General features: G+C 47.9%; 30 non-coding genes across 30 annotated transcripts; all 30 read right to left on the reverse strand.

Annotated features, from left to right (window-relative positions):
• Positions 1-468: 468 nt before the first annotated feature.
• On the reverse strand, positions 469-540 carry Trnat-agu (transfer RNA threonine (anticodon AGU)). The gene has a single exon. It is a non-coding gene; the product is annotated as a tRNA-Thr (tRNA).
• A 322-nt stretch (positions 541-862) lies between these two features.
• Trnae-cuc (transfer RNA glutamic acid (anticodon CUC)) lies at positions 863-935 on the reverse strand. Its single transcript has one exon. It is a non-coding gene; the product is annotated as a tRNA-Glu (tRNA).
• A 362-nt stretch (positions 936-1,297) lies between these two features.
• Positions 1,298-1,370, reverse strand: Trnar-ucg (transfer RNA arginine (anticodon UCG)). Its single transcript has one exon. It is a non-coding gene; the product is annotated as a tRNA-Arg (tRNA).
• Positions 1,371-1,906: 536 nt separating this feature from the next.
• Positions 1,907-1,978, reverse strand: Trnat-agu (transfer RNA threonine (anticodon AGU)). The gene has a single exon. It is a non-coding gene; the product is annotated as a tRNA-Thr (tRNA).
• A 322-nt stretch (positions 1,979-2,300) lies between these two features.
• Trnak-cuu (transfer RNA lysine (anticodon CUU)) lies at positions 2,301-2,373 on the reverse strand. The gene has a single exon. It is a non-coding gene; the product is annotated as a tRNA-Lys (tRNA).
• Positions 2,374-2,735: 362 nt separating this feature from the next.
• On the reverse strand, positions 2,736-2,808 carry Trnar-ucg (transfer RNA arginine (anticodon UCG)). Its single transcript has one exon. It is a non-coding gene; the product is annotated as a tRNA-Arg (tRNA).
• A 536-nt stretch (positions 2,809-3,344) lies between these two features.
• On the reverse strand, positions 3,345-3,416 carry Trnat-agu (transfer RNA threonine (anticodon AGU)). The gene has a single exon. It is a non-coding gene; the product is annotated as a tRNA-Thr (tRNA).
• A 322-nt stretch (positions 3,417-3,738) lies between these two features.
• On the reverse strand, positions 3,739-3,811 carry Trnak-cuu (transfer RNA lysine (anticodon CUU)). The gene has a single exon. It is a non-coding gene; the product is annotated as a tRNA-Lys (tRNA).
• Positions 3,812-4,173: 362 nt separating this feature from the next.
• Trnar-ucg (transfer RNA arginine (anticodon UCG)) lies at positions 4,174-4,246 on the reverse strand. Its single transcript has one exon. It is a non-coding gene; the product is annotated as a tRNA-Arg (tRNA).
• A 557-nt stretch (positions 4,247-4,803) lies between these two features.
• Trnat-agu (transfer RNA threonine (anticodon AGU)) lies at positions 4,804-4,875 on the reverse strand. The gene has a single exon. It is a non-coding gene; the product is annotated as a tRNA-Thr (tRNA).
• Positions 4,876-5,197: 322 nt separating this feature from the next.
• Positions 5,198-5,270, reverse strand: Trnak-cuu (transfer RNA lysine (anticodon CUU)). Its single transcript has one exon. It is a non-coding gene; the product is annotated as a tRNA-Lys (tRNA).
• Positions 5,271-5,632: 362 nt separating this feature from the next.
• Trnar-ucg (transfer RNA arginine (anticodon UCG)) lies at positions 5,633-5,705 on the reverse strand. The gene has a single exon. It is a non-coding gene; the product is annotated as a tRNA-Arg (tRNA).
• Positions 5,706-6,259: 554 nt separating this feature from the next.
• On the reverse strand, positions 6,260-6,331 carry Trnat-agu (transfer RNA threonine (anticodon AGU)). The gene has a single exon. It is a non-coding gene; the product is annotated as a tRNA-Thr (tRNA).
• A 322-nt stretch (positions 6,332-6,653) lies between these two features.
• On the reverse strand, positions 6,654-6,726 carry Trnak-cuu (transfer RNA lysine (anticodon CUU)). Its single transcript has one exon. It is a non-coding gene; the product is annotated as a tRNA-Lys (tRNA).
• Positions 6,727-7,088: 362 nt separating this feature from the next.
• Positions 7,089-7,161, reverse strand: Trnar-ucg (transfer RNA arginine (anticodon UCG)). Its single transcript has one exon. It is a non-coding gene; the product is annotated as a tRNA-Arg (tRNA).
• A 560-nt stretch (positions 7,162-7,721) lies between these two features.
• Positions 7,722-7,793, reverse strand: Trnat-agu (transfer RNA threonine (anticodon AGU)). Its single transcript has one exon. It is a non-coding gene; the product is annotated as a tRNA-Thr (tRNA).
• Positions 7,794-8,115: 322 nt separating this feature from the next.
• Positions 8,116-8,188, reverse strand: Trnae-cuc (transfer RNA glutamic acid (anticodon CUC)). Its single transcript has one exon. It is a non-coding gene; the product is annotated as a tRNA-Glu (tRNA).
• Positions 8,189-8,550: 362 nt separating this feature from the next.
• Positions 8,551-8,623, reverse strand: Trnar-ucg (transfer RNA arginine (anticodon UCG)). The gene has a single exon. It is a non-coding gene; the product is annotated as a tRNA-Arg (tRNA).
• A 536-nt stretch (positions 8,624-9,159) lies between these two features.
• On the reverse strand, positions 9,160-9,231 carry Trnat-agu (transfer RNA threonine (anticodon AGU)). The gene has a single exon. It is a non-coding gene; the product is annotated as a tRNA-Thr (tRNA).
• Positions 9,232-9,553: 322 nt separating this feature from the next.
• Trnak-cuu (transfer RNA lysine (anticodon CUU)) lies at positions 9,554-9,626 on the reverse strand. The gene has a single exon. It is a non-coding gene; the product is annotated as a tRNA-Lys (tRNA).
• Positions 9,627-9,988: 362 nt separating this feature from the next.
• Positions 9,989-10,061, reverse strand: Trnar-ucg (transfer RNA arginine (anticodon UCG)). The gene has a single exon. It is a non-coding gene; the product is annotated as a tRNA-Arg (tRNA).
• A 536-nt stretch (positions 10,062-10,597) lies between these two features.
• Trnat-agu (transfer RNA threonine (anticodon AGU)) lies at positions 10,598-10,669 on the reverse strand. The gene has a single exon. It is a non-coding gene; the product is annotated as a tRNA-Thr (tRNA).
• A 322-nt stretch (positions 10,670-10,991) lies between these two features.
• Trnak-cuu (transfer RNA lysine (anticodon CUU)) lies at positions 10,992-11,064 on the reverse strand. The gene has a single exon. It is a non-coding gene; the product is annotated as a tRNA-Lys (tRNA).
• Positions 11,065-11,426: 362 nt separating this feature from the next.
• Positions 11,427-11,499, reverse strand: Trnar-ucg (transfer RNA arginine (anticodon UCG)). The gene has a single exon. It is a non-coding gene; the product is annotated as a tRNA-Arg (tRNA).
• Positions 11,500-12,053: 554 nt separating this feature from the next.
• Positions 12,054-12,125, reverse strand: Trnat-agu (transfer RNA threonine (anticodon AGU)). Its single transcript has one exon. It is a non-coding gene; the product is annotated as a tRNA-Thr (tRNA).
• A 322-nt stretch (positions 12,126-12,447) lies between these two features.
• On the reverse strand, positions 12,448-12,520 carry Trnak-cuu (transfer RNA lysine (anticodon CUU)). The gene has a single exon. It is a non-coding gene; the product is annotated as a tRNA-Lys (tRNA).
• Positions 12,521-12,882: 362 nt separating this feature from the next.
• On the reverse strand, positions 12,883-12,955 carry Trnar-ucg (transfer RNA arginine (anticodon UCG)). The gene has a single exon. It is a non-coding gene; the product is annotated as a tRNA-Arg (tRNA).
• Positions 12,956-13,512: 557 nt separating this feature from the next.
• Trnat-agu (transfer RNA threonine (anticodon AGU)) lies at positions 13,513-13,584 on the reverse strand. Its single transcript has one exon. It is a non-coding gene; the product is annotated as a tRNA-Thr (tRNA).
• Positions 13,585-13,906: 322 nt separating this feature from the next.
• On the reverse strand, positions 13,907-13,979 carry Trnak-cuu (transfer RNA lysine (anticodon CUU)). Its single transcript has one exon. It is a non-coding gene; the product is annotated as a tRNA-Lys (tRNA).
• Positions 13,980-14,341: 362 nt separating this feature from the next.
• On the reverse strand, positions 14,342-14,414 carry Trnar-ucg (transfer RNA arginine (anticodon UCG)). The gene has a single exon. It is a non-coding gene; the product is annotated as a tRNA-Arg (tRNA).
• Between the last annotated feature and the right edge of the window lie 374 nt (positions 14,415-14,788).

Consider the following 14,788-nt stretch of genomic DNA (forward strand, 5'->3'; position numbering starts at 1 on the left):
AGTACTAAAAATGCGAAGCTACTTCTTGCTGTGTCCCATCGCAAGTTACATTCAAGCCCTTATGACGCTGATCAAGCAAGAGGTTGCAAATCAGCTTCAATCGCTTACTGCCATCTCAGTCGGTTGCAGAGGGTACGTCACCCTATGTCATACAATGGCGACTTGCCGCTATTACCAAAGCGGCGGCGGCGCCGACGACGACGACGACGACGACGACGACGACGACGACGACAACCGCGAGGGTCTCTACCAGGGGTAGAAAATACATCCCAAGGACTAAGTATTTCACGTCGGCATTCTCTAGAGACTGCCAAAAGCAGCAGTTTCTGGTGCCTACTTTAATAGCAGCATTCGCACTACTCATTTGCGAGAGCATTTCTTAAATACCGCACCCATTCATAATTCTTTTTATTCTTGACCGCTTTTTTCGAAAGGGCAAAGGTAGAAGGGGCTGTTACAAAATTCATTTGCCTCCTGTGAGGATCGAACTCACAACCTCTGGTTTACTAGACCAGCGCTCTGCCACTGAGCTAAGGAGGCGCCGCCTAGCGCACTTTTCTGGTACTTTATTCTTATGGACTAGTGAATCGGAGCCCTTCAGCTGGAAACGCACCGCATTAGCGACCATTATTTGTATTTAGTTAGCACAGCTGCTGCTTTCCTACACATCTCACACGATATCGATGTACACCTAAAATTCCAAAACAACACATTTATTTCATTTCAGAGTTACTTTCAGTTTCGAAAACCATTCCTCTGATATTAATACGAAGCTAGGCATCGTCTTAACCCGTTACGTTCATTACGCAAGGCTCACGAGAGGGGCGCAGGTTGCATCCGCGTAGACACAAAATTTTGCGCCCGCCCAGCGTGGGGCTCGAACCCACGACCCTGAGATTGAGAGTCTCATGCTCGACCGACTGAGCTAGCCGGGCCCCACACAACGTGATACGAGCCATACAGTACTTATGGGACCTGCGACCATCTATGGAAGGTCCTTTTCACTACAGCTTATTTCCTGCTGCCACAAATGAGCTACAATCCTATTCAATGAACAATTGTAACAGATGCCTGTGGCGTAGCTCTTGGGTCCTGAATCAGACGCAGTAGTTCCAACAAAAACTCTCCTGATCGGCACTTTGCCGAAAATTTCGCTACAGAACCCCCTGTCTTGCTTGTGCTTCAGGTAGACGCCGGTTTGCAGCCAGGAAGCGGACAGCAGCAACTTTCAACTAGTTTTGTAGTACTCAAACAACACAGTGAAACAGCATGCATCTTTTGCAGAACTGGAAAAAGTCGACCGTGATAGGATTCGAACCTGCAATCTTCGGATCCGAAGTCCGACGCCTTATCCATTAGGCCACACGGTCACTGGCGCAATGTGCTTCCCCACACACACCTCATTTTCACCATTTGTACGCTTGCCGGAATGAATTTCCCATCTTTGACGCAATTCTCCAATTTCAGTATTAAAAATGCGAAGCTACTTCTTGCTGTGTCCCATCGCAAGTTACATTCAAGCCCTTATGACGCTGATCAAGCAAGAGGTTGCAAATCAGCTTCAATCGCTTACTGCCATCTCAGTCGGTTGCAGAGGGTACGTCACCCTATGTCATACAATGGCGACTTGCCGCTATTACCAAAGCGGCGGCGGCGCCGACGACGACGACAACCGCGAGGGTCTCTACCAGGGGTAGAAAATACATCACAAGGACTAAGTATTTCACGTCGGCATTCTCCAGAGACTGCCAAAAGCAGCAGTTTCTGGTGCCTACTTTAATAGCAGCATTCGCACTACTCATTTGCGAGAGCATTTCTTAAATACCGCACCCATTCATAATTCTTTTTATTCTTGACCGCTTTTTTCGAAAGGGCAAAGGTAGAAGGGGCTGTTACAAAATTCATTTGCCTCCTGTGAGGATCGAACTCACAACCTCTGGTTTACTAGACCAGCGCTCTGCCACTGAGCTAAGGAGGCGCCGCCTAGCGCACTTTTCTGGTACTTTATTCTTATGGACTAGTGAATCGGAGCCCTTCAGCTGGAAACGCACCGCATTAGCGACCATTATTTGTATTTAGTTAGCACAGCTGCTGCTTTCCTACACATCTCACACGATATCGATGTACACCTAAAATTCCAAAACAACACATTTATTTCATTTCAGAGTTACTTTCAGTTTCGAAAACCATTCCTCTGATATTAATACGAAGCTAGGCATCGTCTTAACCCGTTACGTTCATTACGCAAGGCTCACGAGAGGGGCGCAGGTTGCATCCGCGTAGACACAAAATTTTGCGCCCGCCCAGCGTGGGGCTCGAACCCACGACCCTGAGATTAAGAGTCTCATGCTCGACCGACTGAGCTAGCCGGGCCCCACACAACGTGATACGAGCCATACAGTACTTATGGGACCTGCGACCATCTATGGAAGGTCCTTTTCACTACAGCTTATTTCCTGCTGCCACAAATGAGCTACAATCCTATTCAATGAACAATTGTAACAGATGCCTGTGGCGTAGCTCTTGGGTCCTGAATCAGACGCAGTAGTTCCAACAAAAACTCTCCTGATCGGCACTTTGCCGAAAATTTCGCTACAGAACCCCCTGTCTTGCTTGTGCTTCAGGTAGACGCCGGTTTGCAGCCAGGAAGCGGACAGCAGCAACTTTCAACTAGTTTTGTAGTACTCAAACAACACAGTGAAACAGCATGCATCTTTTGCAGAACTGGAAAAAGTCGACCGTGATAGGATTCGAACCTGCAATCTTCGGATCCGAAGTCCGACGCCTTATCCATTAGGCCACACGGTCACTGGCGCAATGTGCTTCCCCACACACACCTCATTTTCACCATTTGTACGCTTGCCGGAATGAATTTCCCATCTTTGACGCAATTCTCCAATTTCAGTATTAAAAATGCGAAGCTACTTCTTGCTGTGTCCCATCGCAAGTTACATTCAAGCCCTTATGACGCTGATCAAGCAAGAGGTTGCAAATCAGCTTCAATCGCTTACTGCCATCTCAGTCGGTTGCAGAGGGTACGTCACCCTATGTCATACAATGGCGACTTGCCGCTATTACCAAAGCGGCGGCGGCGCCGACGACGACGACAACCGCGAGGGTCTCTACCAGGGGTAGAAAATACATCACAAGGACTAAGTATTTCACGTCGGCATTCTCCAGAGACTGCCAAAAGCAGAAGTTTCTGGTGCCTACTTTAATAGCAGCATTCGCACTATTCATTTGCGAGAGCATTTCTTAAATACCGCACCCATTCACAATTCTTTTTATTCTTGACCGCTTTTTTCGAAAGGGCAAAGGTAGAAGGGGCTGTTACAAAATTCATTTGCCTCCTGTGAGGATCGAACTCACAACCTCTGGTTTACTAGACCAGCGCTCTGCCACTGAGCTAAGGAGGCGCCGCCTAGCGCACTTTTCTGGTACTTTATTCTTATGGACTAGTGAATCGGAGCCCTTCAGCTGGAAACGCACCGCATTAGCGACCATTATTTGTATTTAGTTAGCACAGCTGCTGCTTTCCTACACATCTCACACGATATCGATGTACACCTAAAATTCCAAAACAACACATTTATTTCATTTCATAGTTACTTTCAGTTTCAAAAACCATTCCTCTGATATTAATACGAAGCTAGGCATCGTCTTAACCCGTTACGTTCATTACGCAAGGCTCACGAGAGGGGCGCAGGTTGCATCCCCGTAGACACAAAATTTTGCGCCCGCCCAGCGTGGGGCTCGAACCCACGACCCTGAGATTAAGAGTCTCATGCTCGACCGACTGAGCTAGCCGGGCCCCACACAACGTGATACGAGCCATACAGTACTTATGGGACCTGCGACCATCTATGGAAGGTCCTTTTCACTACAGCTTATTTCCTGCTGCCACAAATGAGCTACAATCCTATTCAATGAACAATTGTAACAGATGCCTGTGGCGTAGCTCTTGGGTCCTGAATCAGACGCAGTAGTTCCAACAAAAACTCTCCTGATCGGCACTTTGCCGAAAATTTCGCTACAGAACCCCCTGTCTTGCTTGTGCTTCAGGTAGACGCCGGTTTGCAGCCAGGAAGCGGACAGCAGCAACTTTCAACTAGTTTTGTAGTACTCAAACAACACAGTGAAACAGCATGCATCTTTTGCAGAACTGGAAAAAGTCGACCGTGACAGGATTCGAACCTGCAATCTTCGGATCCGAAGTCCGACGCCTTATCCATTAGGCCACACGGTCACTGGCGCAATGTGCTTCCCCACACACACCTCATTTTCACCATTTGTACGCTTGCCGGAATGAATTTCCCATCTTTGACGCAATTCTCCAATTTCAGTATTAAAAATGCGAAGCTACTTCTTGCTGTGTCCCATCGCAAGTTACATTCAAGCCCTTATGACGCTGATCAAGCAAGAGGTTGCAAATCAGCTTCAATCGCTTACTGCCATCTCAGTCGGTTGCAGAGGGTACGTCACCCTATGTCATACAATGGCGACTTGCCGCTATTACCAAAGCGGCGGCGGCGCCGACGACGACGACGACGACGACGACGACGACGACAACCGCGAGGGTCTCTACCAGGGGTAGAAAATACATCACAAGGACTAAGTATTTCACGTCGGCATTCTCCAGAGACTGCCAAAAGCAGAAGTTTCTGGTGCCTACTTTAATAGCAGCATTCGCACTATTCATTTGCGAGAGCATTTCTTAAATACCGCACCCATTCACAATTCTTTTTATTCTTGACCGCTTTTTTCGAAAGGGCAAAGGTAGAAGGGGCTGTTACAAAATTCATTTGCCTCCTGTGAGGATCGAACTCACAACCTCTGGTTTACTAGACCAGCGCTCTGCCACTGAGCTAAGGAGGCGCCGCCTAGCGCACTTTTCTGGTACTTTATTCTTATGGACTAGTGAATCGGAGCCCTTCAGCTGGAAACGCACCGCATTAGCGACCATTATTTGTATTTAGTTAGCACAGCTGCTGCTTTCCTACACATCTCACACGATATCGATGTACACCTAAAATTCCAAAACAACACATTTATTTCATTTCATAGTTACTTTCAGTTTCAAAAACCATTCCTCTGATATTAATACGAAGCTAGGCATCGTCTTAACCCGTTACGTTCATTACGCAAGGCTCACGAGAGGGGCGCAGGTTGCATCCCCGTAGACACAAAATTTTGCGCCCGCCCAGCGTGGGGCTCGAACCCACGACCCTGAGATTAAGAGTCTCATGCTCGACCGACTGAGCTAGCCGGGCCCCACACAACGTGATACGAGCCATACAGTACTTATGGGACCTGCGACCATCTATGGAAGGTCCTTTTCACTACAGCTTATTTCCTGCTGCCACAAATGAGCTACAATCCTATTCAATGAACAATTGTAACAGATGCCTGTGGCGTAGCTCTTGGGTCCTGAATCAGACGCAGTAGTTCCAACAAAAACTCTCCTGATCGGCACTTTGCCGAAAATTTCGCTACAGAACCCCCTGTCTTGCTTGTGCTTCAGGTAGACGCCGGTTTGCAGCCAGGAAGCGGACAGCAGCAACTTTCAACTAGTTTTGTAGTACTCAAACAACACAGTGAAACAGCATGCATCTTTTGCAGAACTGGAAAAAGTCGACCGTGACAGGATTCGAACCTGCAATCTTCGGATCCGAAGTCCGACGCCTTATCCATTAGGCCACACGGTCACTGGCGCAATGTGCTTCCCCACACACACCTCATTTTCACCATTTGTACGCTTGCCGGAATGAATTTCCCATCTTTGACGCAATTCTCCAATTTCAGTATTAAAAATGCGAAGCTACTTCTTGCTGTGTCCCATCGCAAGTTACATTCAAGCCCTTATGACGCTGATCAAGCAAGAGGTTGCAAATCAGCTTCAATCGCTTACTGCCATCTCAGTCGGTTGCAGAGGGTACGTCACCCTATGTCATACAATGGCGACTTGCCGCTATTACCAAAGCGGCGGCGGCGCCGACGACGACGACGACGACGACGACGACGACAACCGCGAGGGTCTCTACCAGGGGTAGAAAATACATCACAAGGACTAAGTATTTCACGTCGGCATTCTCCAGAGACTGCCAAAAGCAGCAGTTTCTGGTGCCTACTTTAATAGCAGCATTCGCACTACTCATTTGCGAGAGCATTTCTTAAATACCGCACCCATTCATAATTCTTTTTATTCTTGACCGCTTTTTTCGAAAGGGCAAAGGTAGAAGGGGCTGTTACAAAATTCATTTGCCTCCTGTGGGGATCGAACTCACAACCTCTGGTTTACTAGACCAGCGCTCTGCCACTGAGCTAAGGAGGCGCCGCCTAGCGCACTTTTCTGGTACTTTATTCTTATGGACTAGTGAATCGGAGCCCTTCAGCTGGAAACGCACCGCATTAGCGACCATTATTTGTATTTAGTTAGCACAGCTGCTGCTTTCCTACACATCTCACACGATATCGATGTACACCTAAAATTCCAAAACAACACATTTATTTCATTTCAGAGTTACTTTCAGTTTCGAAAACCATTCCTCTGATATTAATACGAAGCTAGGCATCGTCTTAACCCGTTACGTTCATTACGCAAGGCTCACGAGAGGGGCGCAGGTTGCATCCGCGTAGACACTAGATTTTGCGCCCGCCCAGCGTGGGGCTCGAACCCACGACCCTGAGATTAAGAGTCTCATGCTCGACCGACTGAGCTAGCCGGGCCCCACACAACGTGATACGAGCCATACAGTACTTATGGGACCTGCGACCATCTATGGAAGGTCCTTTTCACTACAGCTTATTTCCTGCTGCCACAAATGAGCTACAATCCTATTCAATGAACAATTGTAACAGATGCCTGTGGCGTAGCTCTTGGGTCCTGAATCAGACGCAGTAGTTCCAACAAAAACTCTCCTGATCGGCACTTTGCCGAAAATTTCGCTACAGAACCCCCTGTCTTGCTTGTGCTTCAGGTAGACGCCGGTTTGCAGCCAGGAAGCGGACAGCAGCAACTTTCAACTAGTTTTGTAGTACTCAAACAACACAGTGAAACAGCATGCATCTTTTGCAGAACTGGAAAAAGTCGACCGTGACAGGATTCGAACCTGCAATCTTCGGATCCGAAGTCCGACGCCTTATCCATTAGGCCACTCGGTCACTGGCGCAATGTGCTTCCCCACACACACCTCATTTTCGCCATTTGTACGCTTGCCGGAATGAATTTCCCATCTTTGACGCAATTCTCCAATTTCAGTACTAAAAATGCGAAGCTACTTCTTGCTGTGTCCCATCGCAAGTTACATTCAAGCCCTTATGACGCTGATCAAGCAAGAGGTTGCAAATCAGCTTCAATCGCTTACTGCCATCTCAGTCGGTTGCAGAGGGTACGTCACCCTATGTCATACAATGGCGACTTGCCGCTATTACCAAAGCGGCGGCGGCGCCGACGACGACGACGACGACGACGACGACGACGACGACAACCGCGAGGGTCTCTACCAGGGGTAGAAAATACATCACAAGGACTAAGTATTTCACGTCGGCATTCTCCAGAGACTGCCAAAAGCAGCAGTTTCTGGTGCCTACTTTAATAGCAGCATTCGCACTACTCATTTGCGAGAGCATTTCTTAAATACCGCACCCATTCATAATTCTTTTTATTCTTGACCGCTTTTTTCGAAAGGGCAAAGGTAGAAGGGGCTGTTACAAAATTCATTTGCCTCCTGTGAGGATCGAACTCACAACCTCTGGTTTACTAGACCAGCGCTCTGCCACTGAGCTAAGGAGGCGCCGCCTAGCGCACTTTTCTGGTACTTTATTCTTATGGACTAGTGAATCGGAGCCCTTCAGCTGGAAACGCACCGCATTAGCGACCATTATTTGTATTTAGTTAGCACAGCTGCTGCTTTCCTACACATCTCACACGATATCGATGTACACCTAAAATTCCAAAACAACACATTTATTTCATTTCAGAGTTACTTTCAGTTTCGAAAACCATTCCTCTGATATTAATACGAAGCTAGGCATCGTCTTAACCCGTTACGTTCATTACGCAAGGCTCACGAGAGGGGCGCAGGTTGCATCCGCGTAGACACAAAATTTTGCGCCCGCCCAGCGTGGGGCTCGAACCCACGACCCTGAGATTGAGAGTCTCATGCTCGACCGACTGAGCTAGCCGGGCCCCACACAACGTGATACGAGCCATACAGTACTTATGGGACCTGCGACCATCTATGGAAGGTCCTTTTCACTACAGCTTATTTCCTGCTGCCACAAATGAGCTACAATCCTATTCAATGAACAATTGTAACAGATGCCTGTGGCGTAGCTCTTGGGTCCTGAATCAGACGCAGTAGTTCCAACAAAAACTCTCCTGATCGGCACTTTGCCGAAAATTTCGCTACAGAACCCCCTGTCTTGCTTGTGCTTCAGGTAGACGCCGGTTTGCAGCCAGGAAGCGGACAGCAGCAACTTTCAACTAGTTTTGTAGTACTCAAACAACACAGTGAAACAGCATGCATCTTTTGCAGAACTGGAAAAAGTCGACCGTGATAGGATTCGAACCTGCAATCTTCGGATCCGAAGTCCGACGCCTTATCCATTAGGCCACACGGTCACTGGCGCAATGTGCTTCCCCACACACACCTCATTTTCACCATTTGTACGCTTGCCGGAATGAATTTCCCATCTTTGACGCAATTCTCCAATTTCAGTATTAAAAATGCGAAGCTACTTCTTGCTGTGTCCCATCGCAAGTTACATTCAAGCCCTTATGACGCTGATCAAGCAAGAGGTTGCAAATCAGCTTCAATCGCTTACTGCCATCTCAGTCGGTTGCAGAGGGTACGTCACCCTATGTCATACAATGGCGACTTGCCGCTATTACCAAAGCGGCGGCGGCGCCGACGACGACGACAACCGCGAGGGTCTCTACCAGGGGTAGAAAATACATCACAAGGACTAAGTATTTCACGTCGGCATTCTCCAGAGACTGCCAAAAGCAGCAGTTTCTGGTGCCTACTTTAATAGCAGCATTCGCACTACTCATTTGCGAGAGCATTTCTTAAATACCGCACCCATTCATAATTCTTTTTATTCTTGACCGCTTTTTTCGAAAGGGCAAAGGTAGAAGGGGCTGTTACAAAATTCATTTGCCTCCTGTGAGGATCGAACTCACAACCTCTGGTTTACTAGACCAGCGCTCTGCCACTGAGCTAAGGAGGCGCCGCCTAGCGCACTTTTCTGGTACTTTATTCTTATGGACTAGTGAATCGGAGCCCTTCAGCTGGAAACGCACCGCATTAGCGACCATTATTTGTATTTAGTTAGCACAGCTGCTGCTTTCCTACACATCTCACACGATATCGATGTACACCTAAAATTCCAAAACAACACATTTATTTCATTTCAGAGTTACTTTCAGTTTCAAAAACCATTCCTCTGATATTAATACGAAGCTAGGCATCGTCTTAACCCGTTACGTTCATTACGCAAGGCTCACGAGAGGGGCGCAGGTTGCATCCGCGTAGACACAAAATTTTGCGCCCGCCCAGCGTGGGGCTCGAACCCACGACCCTGAGATTAAGAGTCTCATGCTCGACCGACTGAGCTAGCCGGGCCCCACACAACGTGATACGAGCCATACAGTACTTATGGGACCTGCGACCATCTATGGAAGGTCCTTTTCACTACAGCTTATTTCCTGCTGCCACAAATGAGCTACAATCCTATTCAATGAACAATTGTAACAGATGCCTGTGGCGTAGCTCTTGGGTCCTGAATCAGACGCAGTAGTTCCAACAAAAACTCTCCTGATCGGCACTTTGCCGAAAATTTCGCTACAGAACCCCCTGTCTTGCTTGTGCTTCAGGTAGACGCCGGTTTGCAGCCAGGAAGCGGACAGCAGCAACTTTCAACTAGTTTTGTAGTACTCAAACAACACAGTGAAACAGCATGCATCTTTTGCAGAACTGGAAAAAGTCGACCGTGATAGGATTCGAACCTGCAATCTTCGGATCCGAAGTCCGACGCCTTATCCATTAGGCCACACGGTCACTGGCGCAATGTGCTTCCCCACACACACCTCATTTTCACCATTTGTACGCTTGCCGGAATGAATTTCCCATCTTTGACGCAATTCTCCAATTTCAGTATTAAAAATGCGAAGCTACTTCTTGCTGTGTCCCATCGCAAGTTACATTCAAGCCCTTATGACGCTGATCAAGCAAGAGGTTGCAAATCAGCTTCAATCGCTTACTGCCATCTCAGTCGGTTGCAGAGGGTACGTCACCCTATGTCATACAATGGCGACTTGCCGCTATTACCAAAGCGGCGGCGGCGCCGACGACGACGACAACCGCGAGGGTCTCTACCAGGGGTAGAAAATACATCACAAGGACTAAGTATTTCACGTCGGCATTCTCCAGAGACTGCCAAAAGCAGAAGTTTCTGGTGCCTACTTTAATAGCAGCATTCGCACTATTCATTTGCGAGAGCATTTCTTAAATACCGCACCCATTCACAATTCTTTTTATTCTTGACCGCTTTTTTCGAAAGGGCAAAGGTAGAAGGGGCTGTTACAAAATTCATTTGCCTCCTGTGAGGATCGAACTCACAACCTCTGGTTTACTAGACCAGCGCTCTGCCACTGAGCTAAGGAGGCGCCGCCTAGCGCACTTTTCTGGTACTTTATTCTTATGGACTAGTGAATCGGAGCCCTTCAGCTGGAAACGCACCGCATTAGCGACCATTATTTGTATTTAGTTAGCACAGCTGCTGCTTTCCTACACATCTCACACGATATCGATGTACACCTAAAATTCCAAAACAACACATTTATTTCATTTCATAGTTACTTTCAGTTTCAAAAACCATTCCTCTGATATTAATACGAAGCTAGGCATCGTCTTAACCCGTTACGTTCATTACGCAAGGCTCACGAGAGGGGCGCAGGTTGCATCCCCGTAGACACAAAATTTTGCGCCCGCCCAGCGTGGGGCTCGAACCCACGACCCTGAGATTAAGAGTCTCATGCTCGACCGACTGAGCTAGCCGGGCCCCACACAACGTGATACGAGCCATACAGTACTTATGGGACCTGCGACCATCTATGGAAGGTCCTTTTCACTACAGCTTATTTCCTGCTGCCACAAATGAGCTACAATCCTATTCAATGAACAATTGTAACAGATGCCTGTGGCGTAGCTCTTGGGTCCTGAATCAGACGCAGTAGTTCCAACAAAAACTCTCCTGATCGGCACTTTGCCGAAAATTTCGCTACAGAACCCTCTGTCTTGCTTGTGCTTCAGGTAGACGCCGGTTTGCAGCCAGGAAGCGGACAGCAGCAACTTTCAACTAGTTTTGTAGTACTCAAACAACACAGTGAAACAGCATGCATCTTTTGCAGAACTGGAAAAAGTCGACCGTGACAGGATTCGAACCTGCAATCTTCGGATCCGAAGTCCGACGCCTTATCCATTAGGCCACACGGTCACTGGCGCAATGTGCTTCCCCACACACACCTCATTTTCACCATTTGTACGCTTGCCGGAATGAATTTCCCATCTTTGACGCAATTCTCCAATTTCAGTATTAAAAATGCGAAGCTACTTCTTGCTGTGTCCCATCGCAAGTTACATTCAAGCCCTTATGACGCTGATCAAGCAAGAGGTTGCAAATCAGCTTCAATCGCTTACTGCCATCTCAGTCGGTTGCAGAGGGTACGTCACCCTATGTCATACAATGGCGACTTGCCGCTATTACCAAAGCGGCGGCGGCGCCGACGACGACGACGACGACGACGACGACGACAACCGCGAGGGTCTCTACCAGGGGTAGAAAATACATCACAAGGACTAAGTATTTCACGTCGGCATTCTCCAGAGACTGCCAAAAGCAGAAGTTTCTGGTGCCTACTTTAATAGCAGCATTCGCACTATTCATTTGCGAGAGCATTTCTTAAATACCGCACCCATTCACAATTCTTTTTATTCTTGACCGCTTTTTTCGAAAGGGCAAAGGTAGAAGGGGCTGTTACAAAATTCATTTGCCTCCTGTGAGGATCGAACTCACAACCTCTGGTTTACTAGACCAGCGCTCTGCCACTGAGCTAAGGAGGCGCCGCCTAGCGCACTTTTCTGGTACTTTATTCTTATGGACTAGTGAATCGGAGCCCTTCAGCTGGAAACGCACCGCATTAGCGACCATTATTTGTATTTAGTTAGCACAGCTGCTGCTTTCCTACACATCTCACACGATATCGATGTACACCTAAAATTCCAAAACAACACATTTATTTCATTTCATAGTTACTTTCAGTTTCAAAAACCATTCCTCTGATATTAATACGAAGCTAGGCATCGTCTTAACCCGTTACGTTCATTACGCAAGGCTCACGAGAGGGGCGCAGGTTGCATCCCCGTAGACACAAAATTTTGCGCCCGCCCAGCGTGGGGCTCGAACCCACGACCCTGAGATTAAGAGTCTCATGCTCGACCGACTGAGCTAGCCGGGCCCCACACAACGTGATACGAGCCATACAGTACTTATGGGACCTGCGACCATCTATGGAAGGTCCTTTTCACTACAGCTTATTTCCTGCTGCCACAAATGAGCTACAATCCTATTCAATGAACAATTGTAACAGATGCCTGTGGCGTAGCTCTTGGGTCCTGAATCAGACGCAGTAGTTCCAACAAAAACTCTCCTGATCGGCACTTTGCCGAAAATTTCGCTACAGAACCCCCTGTCTTGCTTGTGCTTCAGGTAGACGCCGGTTTGCAGCCAGGAAGCGGACAGCAGCAACTTTCAACTAGTTTTGTAGTACTCAAACAACACAGTGAAACAGCATGCATCTTTTGCAGAACTGGAAAAAGTCGACCGTGACAGGATTCGAACCTGCAATCTTCGGATCCGAAGTCCGACGCCTTATCCATTAGGCCACACGGTCACTGGCGCAATGTGCTTCCCCACACACACCTCATTTTCACCATTTGTACGCTTGCCGGAATGAATTTCCCATCTTTGACGCAATTCTCCAATTTCAGTATTAAAAATGCGAAGCTACTTCTTGCTGTGTCCCATCGCAAGTTACATTCAAGCCCTTATGACGCTGATCAAGCAAGAGGTTGCAAATCAGCTTCAATCGCTTACTGCCATCTCAGTCGGTTGCAGAGGGTACGTCACCCTATGTCATACAATGGCGACTTGCCGCTATTACCAAAGCGGCGGCGGCGCCGACGACGACGACGACGACGACGACGACGACGACAACCGCGAGGGTCTCTACCAGGGGTAGAAAATACATCACAAGGACTAAGTATTTCACGTCGGCATTCTCCAGAGACTGCCAAAAGCAGCAGTTTCTGGTGCCTACTTTAATAGCAGCATTCGCACTACTCATTTGCGAGAGCATTTCTTAAATACCGCACCCATTCATAATTCTTTTTATTCTTGACCGCTTTTTTCGAAAGGGCAAAGGTAGAAGGGGCTGTTACAAAATTCATTTGCCTCCTGTGAGGATCGAACTCACAACCTCTGGTTTACTAGACCAGCGCTCTGCCACTGAGCTAAGGAGGCGCCGCCTAGCGCACTTTTCTGGTACTTTATTCTTATGGACTAGTGAATCGGAGCCCTTCAGCTGGAAACGCACCGCATTAGCGACCATTATTTGTATTTAGTTAGCACAGCTGCTGCTTTCCTACACATCTCACACGATATCGATGTACACCTAAAATTCCAAAACAACACATTTATTTCATTTCAGAGTTACTTTCAGTTTCGAAAACCATTCCTCTGATATTAATACGAAGCTAGGCATCGTCTTAACCCGTTACGTTCATTACGCAAGGCTCACGAGAGGGGCGCAGGTTGCATCCGCGTAGACACTAGATTTTGCGCCCGCCCAGCGTGGGGCTCGAACCCACGACCCTGAGATTAAGAGTCTCATGCTCGACCGACTGAGCTAGCCGGGCCCCACACAACGTGATACGAGCCATACAGTACTTATGGGACCTGCGACCATCTATGGAAGGTCCTTTTCACTACAGCTTATTTCCTGCTGCCACAAATGAGCTACAATCCTATTCAATGAACAATTGTAACAGATGCCTGTGGCGTAGCTCTTGGGTCCTGAATCAGACGCAGTAGTTCCAACAAAAACTCTCCTGATCGGCACTTTGCCGAAAATTTCGCTACAGAACCCCCTGTCTTGCTTGTGCTTCAGGTAGACGCCGGTTTGCAGCCAGGAAGCGGACAGCAGCAACTTTCAACTAGTTTTGTAGTACTCAAACAACACAGTGAAACAGCATGCATCTTTTGCAGAACTGGAAAAAGTCGACCGTGATAGGATTCGAACCTGCAATCTTCGGATCCGAAGTCCGACGCCTTATCCATTAGGCCACACGGTCACTGGCGCAATGTGCTTCCCCACACACACCTCATTTTCACCATTTGTACGCTTGCCGGAATGAATTTCCCATCTTTGACGCAATTCTCCAATTTCAGTATTAAAAATGCGAAGCTACTTCTTGCTGTGTCCCATCGCAAGTTACATTCAAGCCCTTATGACGCTGATCAAGCAAGAGGTTGCAAATCAGCTTCAATCGCTTACTGCCATCTCAGTCGGTTGCAGAGGGTACGTCACCCTATGTCATACAATGGCGACTTGCCGCTATTACCAAAGCGGCGGCGGCGCCGACGACGACGACGACGACGACGACGACGACGACGACAACCGCGAGGGTCTCTACCAGGGGTAGAAAATACATCACAAGGACTAAGT

The sequence above is a fragment of the Schistocerca serialis genome, chromosome 7 (genome assembly GCF_023864345.2).
Source record: "Schistocerca serialis cubense isolate TAMUIC-IGC-003099 chromosome 7, iqSchSeri2.2, whole genome shotgun sequence".
Lineage (NCBI taxonomy): Eukaryota > Metazoa > Arthropoda > Insecta > Orthoptera > Acrididae > Schistocerca > Schistocerca serialis.